This window comes from Penaeus japonicus, unplaced genomic scaffold (genome assembly GCF_977035675.1).
Source record: "Penaeus japonicus unplaced genomic scaffold, GWHDUDI00000001_assembly GWHDUDI00000033, whole genome shotgun sequence".
NCBI classification, from domain to species: Eukaryota; Metazoa; Arthropoda; class Malacostraca; order Decapoda; family Penaeidae; genus Penaeus; species Penaeus japonicus.
Genome location: NW_028234435.1, coordinates 10,803,934 through 10,813,933, shown reverse-complemented (window position 1 = coordinate 10,813,933; position 10,000 = coordinate 10,803,934). Strand labels below are relative to the sequence as shown.

The window sequence follows — 10,000 nt, the reverse complement described above, 5'->3', positions numbered from 1 at the left end:
GAGAGAGAGGAAAAGAGAGAGAGAGAGGAAAAGAGAGAGAGAGAGAGAGAGAGAGAGAGAGAGAGAGAGAGAGAGAGAGAGAGAGAGAGAGAGAGAGAGAGAGAGAGAGAGAGAGAGAGAGAGAGAGAGAGAGAGAGAGAGCGTGAGAGAGCTGAGGAAAGAGAAGAAGAAAACATAAACATCCAAACGTGGATTCCCTCCGCCCGTGGCCTCCTCTCTCCCGCCCGAGTCCCAGCCAAGACAGTTATTGTATCCGCATGTTTACTTGCCGCAAAATCCACAGAGGATTTGGCACCTCCGCCGGGTCCCGGACGACTCGCAAGTCAGCCAAATTACGCACTCGGTGAAAATAACCCGAGAAACAGCATTTCCTTTGACGCTTGTCTTCTTCCAGCTGTGATGATGACTTGAGGCTTCCATTGTCCAGCATGAAAGTCGGAAAACTTGTCCTGGAACGAAGCATGCACTATGGTCTGTCTGCCTTCTATCTCCTATTTTGATGTTGTGTTTTACGCTTTGGGCTCAAGGCACGGAAATAGTTATAATCCGTCTATTTTCAAATAGCGCAGCGTAACCTGGTAGTGATCTTTATTGCTCCGCCTTCACATTGCACCTCCCACTTCCTCTCCCCTTTTGACTTTTAAACCCACGCGCGTTCGTTAAGGAAACTTTGCTGAAGGACTATTGCACCTCCTTGATGGTTTTCACAGGATGGGGAAGGGACACTGCATGGAAATGTTATTTTTTAATGAATAGCATCTTTGGGATAACGATTTTTACATTGATTTCTATTCGTTATCACTTTTCGATGATTATTTAGTGTAGGATATGTATATAATTATTTTTTTCATGATTTCTTTTCTTGGGGTTTTAATTCTTGTTTTTTTATGCATATGATTGAGTTATGATATCGATCCTTTGAAAATATCGCTCAAGTAATGACTAACTGGTGAACAACAACGGTGAAAGGAGATGTTTTCCAATGAGTCGCAGCTTCTCATTTCATATATTCATAATTATTGAGTTTGACACTGGGTACAGGCAGGGCACTGTCTTTATCATTCAGTTCAACATTTAGCCTTGTAACAGGCAAGAATACATAACAGATGTCTCACTCGCAGGTGAGTAAAACGCAAAAGGCAGTCAGCGAAAACATTCTGACAAGTTTTATTAATCACGTTTCTTTCACTAACACATCAGTGGCATGTCGTGATATTCAGTAGAAAATATTGATCATTTGCCAGACACGTCATACCTTGTGACGTCACGCTTTGTATAGCAGTATCAGGTTGAGTCAGGAGGGAAACTTGGGGTGTCGGAGCTGGTCACCTTGGGGGAGCACCTTATGTAGGCACAGAGGTGCTAGACTTCGAAGAATTTGTATGCCCGCGTTTGCTTTCGTAACCAATCTGACGACCGAACGCTCTTTTACGGAACGAGGATGGACTGAAGGGGTGATGCAAAATACGTCTGATAATGCTGCAGACTGCTATTCAGTTATCTCTGCCTTGGTTAGATTCCCGCAGCATGACCTAGCCACTCGCCTCGCACGAGGGAAGGGACAAAATCGCCAAGGAGGATATGCCAAAAACAGGCCCCCTGCCCCCTCGCCTCAAAGGCCGAAGGAAAGTGGGGGTGGGCGAAGACCTCTGGCACTTAGGGCATGTCGCGGGCACGCCTATGACGAGGCTCCGTCGCTGACAGCCACCGCCAGACTGGCAGAACCTGGTGTGGTGCCGAGGCGAGCGGTGGTAAAATTTCAGGAGGGAACACAGGGACTCTACAGGTAAGGAAGGCATTGCGTCATCAACATTTCTCATTTCTAGTAATGCAATTAGGTATTCAGGGGGGTGTAGTTAGGATGGTATGCCGTCTTGTATGCCTCATGTATCATGCATTATTCGAGCGACATAATTTATTCTGAAGTTACTTTTACTTTTCTGTTATGTCTGTTATGTCTATTATGTATAAGATCTTTATTTTTATTTTTATTTTTATTGGCTTCCGTAGTCACTATTGTCTGGCGATGTTTATGTGTATATTTTTATCGAAATACGATCAATGGTGACACGTGTCTGGTGAATTAGCAGCAAAGCTAAACAGAGCTTTAGTGACTGATGTGATAAGATAATGCTAAACATGACCATGGGATACACCTGCCACCGCGGGCTCAGCAAACACTGACACCGCGCAAGCGTTTGGTCCACCTCGTCCACTCAGTAAGTGTCCGACTGCTGCTCCGGCCATCGCCCCTCAGACGCAGCCAATACGGAAAGGCACGAAGGCAAAGACGTCTGTGTAAAGACAATGTCCATTGCTGCGTGCTGTTTCGTGGACGGGGTATTGTGACCTGGAATTTACGCGGTGTGTCTGCGGTCAGAACGATTGGTCGTCGGATCCGCAGTCAAAGTCGCATGATTTATGCGAACAAGATGGCGAAGTGCTTTACCTGTAGGTCTTCACTGAGTTGAAAACCAACGCTTTTGAGAAATTCTGTCTAGCTTATCCCGTGCGATTTCTATAAAGTTATGTATTATTTTCAAAAAGTTAATTTACAATTCGTCCAAGTTCAAGACGACTTTTCTTTCGTATGATTATCAAAGGGTTTGAGTTTCTTATTCTGTCTCGGGATAGGAATTAGATTATGACGAACAATTAGCTGGCATAATGGCAAGAAGGAAGGGCGTAACCCTTCGGCGACTGGCTGCCACGGACGGCAGGTGAGTGGGATGCACCAAGGTTGCGCCGAGACTCAGCCATCTGCGATAACTTCGTTCAGTAATCTGTTAATGGGAAGGAATTTCTTTTTCTTTTAACTACCATACGCGCAAGGTGAGCGGAAACTTGTGCCAGAAAAGTCGAATCGAAGTAAATAATAGTATCAGGCGGTGAATATTGACTTTATATCAAGTTGCTGCTCTGTTGACGGGCTAGTGTCACCGCCCACTTCCCACGGGCCCTAAACCCTGCCCGTTTACCTGCGGCAGAGCACCCGCCCACCTCAGGACGACCACTGCGCACCCACCTGGATCCGGGGGCCATCACGCCACCCCGATCGGCTTTTGTAACACCAGACTTGTCTTTAGGCTTGAATAACAAGTAAATGGGCGCGCGATCGGCTTGAAAGAAATGTGAAGGTATACAGGAGCGGCGCCGACTAAAAGGGAAAGGTATCATGAGACGGCAAAATTATATGAAGCATCGAAAGTATTCATGACAAGGTGGTGAAGCCTCATTGGCTCATCACCTACAGTTCGTTGAAGTCTCTATCGTGTGGCAACGAAGACCTTGGCTGTTTGCTCAGATCTCTGATGCTGAGACTTCTGGCCGGTGTCTGGAACTTTCCAAGCAGAGGACAATAGGAGTTCTGAGTTAGGCAACATATCATGATAGAGGATTATAAATGAACACTCGTTCAATCTTTCTATTTATTTTCTTTCGTTTTCGTCTTCTTCAATAGGTACTTACTGTATACTGCAACAGTACTGTGCTATTATTGTTTTACTGATATTTCTTCTTCCTTTCTCCATCTTCCTCCTACTCTTTCTCTTCCTCCTCCTCCTCCTCCTCCTATTCCTCCTCCTGCTCCTCCTCCTCCTCTTCTTCTTCTTCAACCTGTTCCTCCTCCTCCTCTGTACCCCTCCTCTTCTTCCTCCTCTTCCTTCTCTTCCTCTCCTCCTCCTCCTCCTCATCATCATCATCATCATCATCATTATCATTATCATCATCATCCTCTTCCTCCTCCACCTCTTTCTCCGTTTCTTCTTCCATCTCCTTCTCCTCCTCCTATTCTTCTTCCTCATCCCCTTTTCCTCTTCTTCTTCCTCTTCCTCCTCCTCCTACTCTGTTCCACATCCCTCTCTCCTTCTCTTTCTCCCCCTCCTCCTCTTCCTCTTCCTCCTGCTCCTCCTCTTCCTCTTCCTCCTCCTCCTCTTTCTCCTCCTCTTTTTTTTCCTATTCCTCTTCCTCCCCCTCTTCCTCTTTCTCCTCCTATTCCTCCTCCTACTCCTCCTTCTCCTCTTCCTCTTCCTCCTTCTTCTTCTTCTCTTCCTCTCTCTCCTCCTCCTCTTCCTTCTCCTCCTTCTCGTCTTCGTCTTCCTCTTCCTTCTTCTTCTTTTTCTTTCCATTCTTCATTTAATCCTAATCCCCCTCCTCCTCTTCATCCTCTTCATCCTCCTCATCCTTCTCCTCATCCTCATCCTCATCCTCCTCCACCTTATCCTCCTCCTCCTCCTCCTCCACCTCCACCTCCACCTTATCCTCCTCCTCCTCCTCCTCATCCTCCACCTCCACCTCCTCCTCCTCCTCCTCCTCTTCGCCCTCTCTGCCAAAGTGAAGGAGGAATAATACCAGCTCTAAGTTTGAGTTTGATTTGACCTTCACAGCTCAGCCTCCTAAAAAAAACATCTCTTGTGAGAGGCAAAAAAAAAGTTCACAGATGATTCTTTGTGAATATGATTCTCGAAAATTCATCACAAGATATTCGAGGTTTATTCATGACATGTAATTTATTCAAGGTTCAATATGTACTTTGCAATACGGCTTAGGTGGGACGCAGGTGGTGTTTATTCATATGATGAAAATTGTTATCATGAACATCGTGATAAGTATTAACTTTCGATGTGATTCTTGTTAGTATTCTTCTTGTTAGCCTTATTAACAATACCAGTTATCATCACCATCACTACCAACAACAATAGCAAAAAAAAAACATCATAGTCATTATCACTGTCATCCTCATAATCATCCTACTCATAATATGACCATCATCACCACTACCAACAACAACAACAACAGAACCATCATAATCATTATCACTGTCATCCTCATAACTATAACCCTCATGATCCTCCTCATAACAAGACCATCGTCACCACGACCAAACAACAAGAAATATAGCGCACTCAGCCTCGCCCCTTTCACGCCTCGCGAAAAACAAACATTTCGAGTGAGAGCTGAAGGAGTCGAAGGTCCTGCACCTTATACGGCATCCATGGCGCAGGGACCCTCGCCGGAGGACAAGGAGAGGGAGAGGGGTGGGTGTGGGGGGGAGGGGGCAGCGAGGAATAGGACAAGAGGAAAAGATGGGCGTCCTGTGGCAGAGGTGCTTACTAAGAGCACGAACGGGTACGGCGCGGCAAAGGAGTTGAAGTGAGGAGGCGAAGGATACAGGGGCAAAGGGCACGAGGGCAGCCGTGTAGAAGGGCAGGAGGCCAAGGAGATATACCCTTGGCGGGGTACGTCTTCGGGGCTTTGTTTGTGAGAATGACTCACGCTTTCTAGGTGACCTTGGGTGTGTGTGTCTCTCTCTCTCTCTCTTTCTCTCTCTCTGTCTGTTTTTCCCTCTCTCTCTCTCTCCCTCTTTCTCTCTCTCTCTTTCTCTCTCTCTCTCTATCTCTCTCTCTATCTATCTATCTGTCTCTCTCTCTCTTTCTCTCTTTCTTTCTCTCTCTCTCCCTCTCTCTCTCTCTTTTTCTCTCTCTCTCTCTCTCCCTCTCTCTCTCAATTAATCTATCTTTCTATCTATCTATCTGTCTATCTATCTATCTTTCGCCTGCCTATTCATTCGTTTTTCTGTTTAGTTTACCATTTTCCTTTTCTTCTTCTCACACTTCTTCTTTCTACGTGGATTTGGTGGAGGGCGTGTCTCCTCTTTTTCACGTCGTGCTGATTACTTGCTACCAAATCTCCTAAGTTTGGTGTGTGCCTTGCGGGCGCGGCGCGGGCGCGGTGCGGGCGCGGTGCGGGCGCGGTGCGGGCGCGGGGCAGGTATTGCGTGGTAAGCAATATCTTGAAGTGGTCGCCCACAACACTGATGACGTCACTGGGTCCTGTCAGAAAAGCGTGGGCGTAATCCAGAAAGGTTACGCCAGCACTTTCCAAACGGTAAACCTATAAGCTGGATGGAAATCAAGGTCTGCTAGATGTCACGAAAATCGAACATCCTTCAGTAAAAGAAAATGAATAAATAAATAAGACAACAGGGATTAGAGTATATCGCCGCAACGAAGCTTTGTTTTATATATTGTCTGTCGCATGATTAGCGCACCTGATAACCATACACTCTATTAAACACGCACAGAGACAGTCATTTAAGAAATGCACGCATTAGGGACATATTTGTTAAAGATAAAAGCCAGTAACACGGATCGAGTCGCGTCACCTGGTATCACGTTATCCCTAAACCCTGATTTGCAAGAGGAAAGACAAGAATGCAGACGAGGGCACCGCGGCCCTCTTTCGAAATGTGGGTCGTTTCTCTGCTGGCTGACCTGCGAAACCAGCGTCTTGAGCATTATGGCACAGGATCTAAGGATCTCTCTTAGAGGTTTAACTGGACGACGATTCAAAAGTGGCTTTCTGAAGGCATTTCGAAGCCCCTATTCTTTGCTTCCTCGTTATTTTTCTCTCTGTCCGCTTTTCACTCCACATCGTTTCTCTCTCCGTCCACTTTTCACTCCACATCGTTTCTCTCTCCGTCCACTTTTCACTCCATAACCCGACTCGGTCCAGCTCTCGATGATCTCACCAAGAAGGAAAAGGTCCGTGACACCTTGATCTCTGCCTGTCGTCACATGTAGACACAAAGGGAGAGATCACTGGGAGAGCCAGTCTATATTCTCACCTGTCCTTGATCGCATTTGTCTTTGCTGGAGGCTCTCGTTTCCTCCTTTTTTTATATCATTTTCATCTCATATTGTTCTCACTTTTGTCCCATGTGCATCGTTTCCTACACCCACACCAAGCCAGCCGCCCACGCCCTTGGCAGGGGAAAGTGGTACGGCTTGGCACCGACTCTCTCGTGACGTAGCTGCACGAACGCCCACACCGGGCGTTTTCAGATTTTTCCATTGATTTCTCGTTCAAGTTTCCTCTCCACGCGTTTCTCTCTCGGGAAACCTAATGCCGGGAAATGCGAAGGAGGGACTGGAAAGTAGTCAATAAATTCCACTTTATGGAAAGGAAACTAGGCGCATGTGGCATGTCAGGAAAATGAGTCGCTGGATAAGTTGCTTTGCGGTCAAGGAAACACTTGCCCAACACACTCTGAATGGGAGAAACTTTTGAAACGTTGTGACACTCAATTGCTTAGTTATCATATCGGACCAATGCATTTATTTATGATGTTGGATATGCATCGCTTTATCATAAGACGGTATTTGTCGCCTATAATCCAAAAAAAAATACACAGTCGAAATAGACCAACGATATATTTTGAAGTGTAACTGAAGCCAGACACAAACTTTAGCTACACAACAATGCCCGACTTGTTTCATTAAAACATCTTCAGTCAAGTTCACCTTCAGGCCAGCACAGGACAGCACGCACGTGTGACGTCACTTGTATCCTCGCCGTCCAAGAGGTACGACAAGAGAAAGTGGCATCGAGAGATCCGGACTCTCACCCTCGGTGTCCTTGACACGCGAAAGTGACAGTTGGTCGTTCTTATTTGTTTGTAAACATTCGCGTTCGGTATGTTTATTAGGATACACGGCTGTCAACACGGCATGAAATCAGTCTTAGATTATGTGCTTATGAGAGGTAGAACTTCATTAGCTTCCCAGTTTTTGCCCTACTAAGGAAGACTGGAGGGCGGAGGGCGGAGGGCGCTGAGCGGGAGACACCATCGTGTCGCTGTTTTTGCTGCTGATGAAAGTAAAAGTCACTGAACTCAGCTGTTCTAGCCTCCCGGTCCGGATTTATGACACAGGTTTAGGAATAGTGTGAGCAAATATCTCTGGATTAAGACAGAACCAATATTTTGAATCTGGGCAGAGTGAACCAGCGAACCAACAGAAATTGGCCTGCACGAGTCACATACGGCCGCGTGAGTCGCTGTTACGTTACCATATATGTTAAGTGATTATTCACTACATTCCAGTCTGTCCCACAACCACCGAGGAGCTTTCACCTTCTCCTCGTGATCTCCTGTCTTTTCCTTCGAAAGGTGACGCGTAGGCGCTCTTCTTGAGTTCGGCCTTTCTCATGAAGCGAACTTACCTCAGTCGAACTGAATTTAATTGCTAATTATTGTCCTCCTATTAAGTCAAGATTTTTAGACCGGTCAACTCAGAGTGAGCGTGAAAGCTGAAGAGAATGTAGCAGCTAACGAACGTCCGCTTACCTGGCATATTCCAGACCTGTCCGACCAGCTGTCCAGCGTCTTGAAACCGCTCACCGCCCTCTTCCTTTCATTCTTATTTTTGCAAAACGCATGGCACTTTTCGCTCCAGGCGTGCCAACGTAATCGAGGTCTCAGAAAATTACCTGTGATGGTTATTTCAAAGGGTCTAATAGGGGAGTTGCTATTTTCGCGTGACCCAACTTAGGAAGTGAGAGTGAAAGTTGCACCGAGACAGAAAAAGAGCAATCATCTCAATATAGGTCACTTACCCCTGATAAGGTGAGAAAGCTGACCTTGTTTTCCGTTTTATTACTCGATCGATTCCCGTGTTATATCAAGCCGATGTCGTTTAATTTGGCGGACCCGTCGTAATTCGTTCATTCTACAGAATTATGGTGATTTCGTGAAGAACTATTCTTCATCATGAATATTTAATAAGTTACACACCATATTAACCTCACAAATCCCCCGAGGTTATGACACGTATCCTTCAAGTCCTTGAATTTACCTTTCTTGGAAAAGGAGGAATTAATCCCTCTTCCCTAGAAGACGGGAGGGATATCTTGAGTTTGTGTCTCCATTTTTCCGTTTAAGAAATGTAGACGATGCAACATTACAACATGAATCAGTCAGGAAATTCACCAACATGTTCTCGTCCAAGGTGTTTTGGAGGAAGCAAACCGATATCACCGAGACGTCCAGCTCTCTCGAACTCTTAAAAGTCCCTTCCTCGATCTCCTCCCCTCCCCACTTCGCCATCCTCCCCCTGCCCCCTTCGCCATCCTCCCCCCATCCCCTTCGCCATCCTCCCCCCATCCCCTTCGCCATCCTCCCCCCATCCCCTTCGCCATCCTCCTCCCCCCATCCTCCCCCCTCCCCCTCGTCATCCTCCTCCCATCCTTCTAAGGTCAAAGTACCCCGTTTTCAAGGCTGCCGTAATCGCCTCGTGCCTTATTATCCATGACAGCAGGGAGCCTTATGCCCGCGCGAGTTTATAATGGATAATGGATAGTCATCTTATTAATATACACGAGTTTTCCACCTCATTGGCATATCCTTGCACCTACTTGTTACTGTCCAATATAGATCTTATTTGTTGTCTTTGTTTTAAGCAAATACGGTTTTATTCATACTTTATCTTTAAGTACGTTTGATATAGAGCCATTTATACACATAGCTGTACTAGAAACTGCATTTCATACATTCAGGTTATGACCTCAACTATCCAAAATTCAATCTTATCACCTGCCACATACTTACTTTACCGTTTAACGAATTTCTTACCGTTGCTTCCCATCACATAAGGCTCAGCTCATTATGCATCTCTCATATATATTTATTTTTTACCTTTTGTGAGGAGCGGCGACGCGACTGTTACATGTGGATAACTAACTGTAAGGGTCAGTCACCGAGCCGATAACAGATATCCTTCCCGCCGAAGAAGCACTCCTTTAGGGGAGGCTGGGAAGTGCTAAGCGGGTCCAGTGCAGTGACCTCGCCGCCTCCACACTCCGTAGTTAGACCGCCTACGTTTGAGCTGACTCGGGCGGGCGGGCGGGCGGGTGCTCGGGATCGGCCGGATCTGGCTGGGCTGGCGAAGGAGGGAGGCTGGCTGAGTTTGTTGAGGGCTTTTTTTTTCTCTTTTTTTTTCGTGAAGATAATGTCTGGTTCTACGAAGAGGTTTTTTTTTTGAGGGGGGGGTCTTTTATATTAGTGATTATATTGCCTCTGTTTTTTTAAGGCGCTGTCATTGTAATGCTGATCGATTATCGTTATAATTTATATTGACATTAGTGCGATTACCCCGTCATGTTTTTTTTTGTGTTGTTGTTTTTTTCTTATTACAATCGCACATCCATATAATTATCAGTACCA

At 46.0% G+C, this 10,000-nt stretch overlaps 1 protein-coding gene across 3 annotated transcripts in view; it reads left to right on the top strand.

Moving 5' to 3' along the window:
* The first annotated feature begins 1,649 nt into the window (after positions 1-1,649).
* LOC122252248 (asperous) overlaps positions 1,650-10,000 on the top strand; it is a 26,376-nt gene continuing 18,025 nt past the window's right edge. For 2 of the 3 annotated variants that reach the window (XM_086530396.1, XM_043014608.2), the window contains exon 1: positions 1,650-1,786. The gene's annotated coding sequence lies outside the window, so the exon portion shown is untranslated. The remainder of the gene's footprint in view (positions 1,787-10,000) is intronic. The other variant, XM_086530397.1, reaches the window with a different exon arrangement.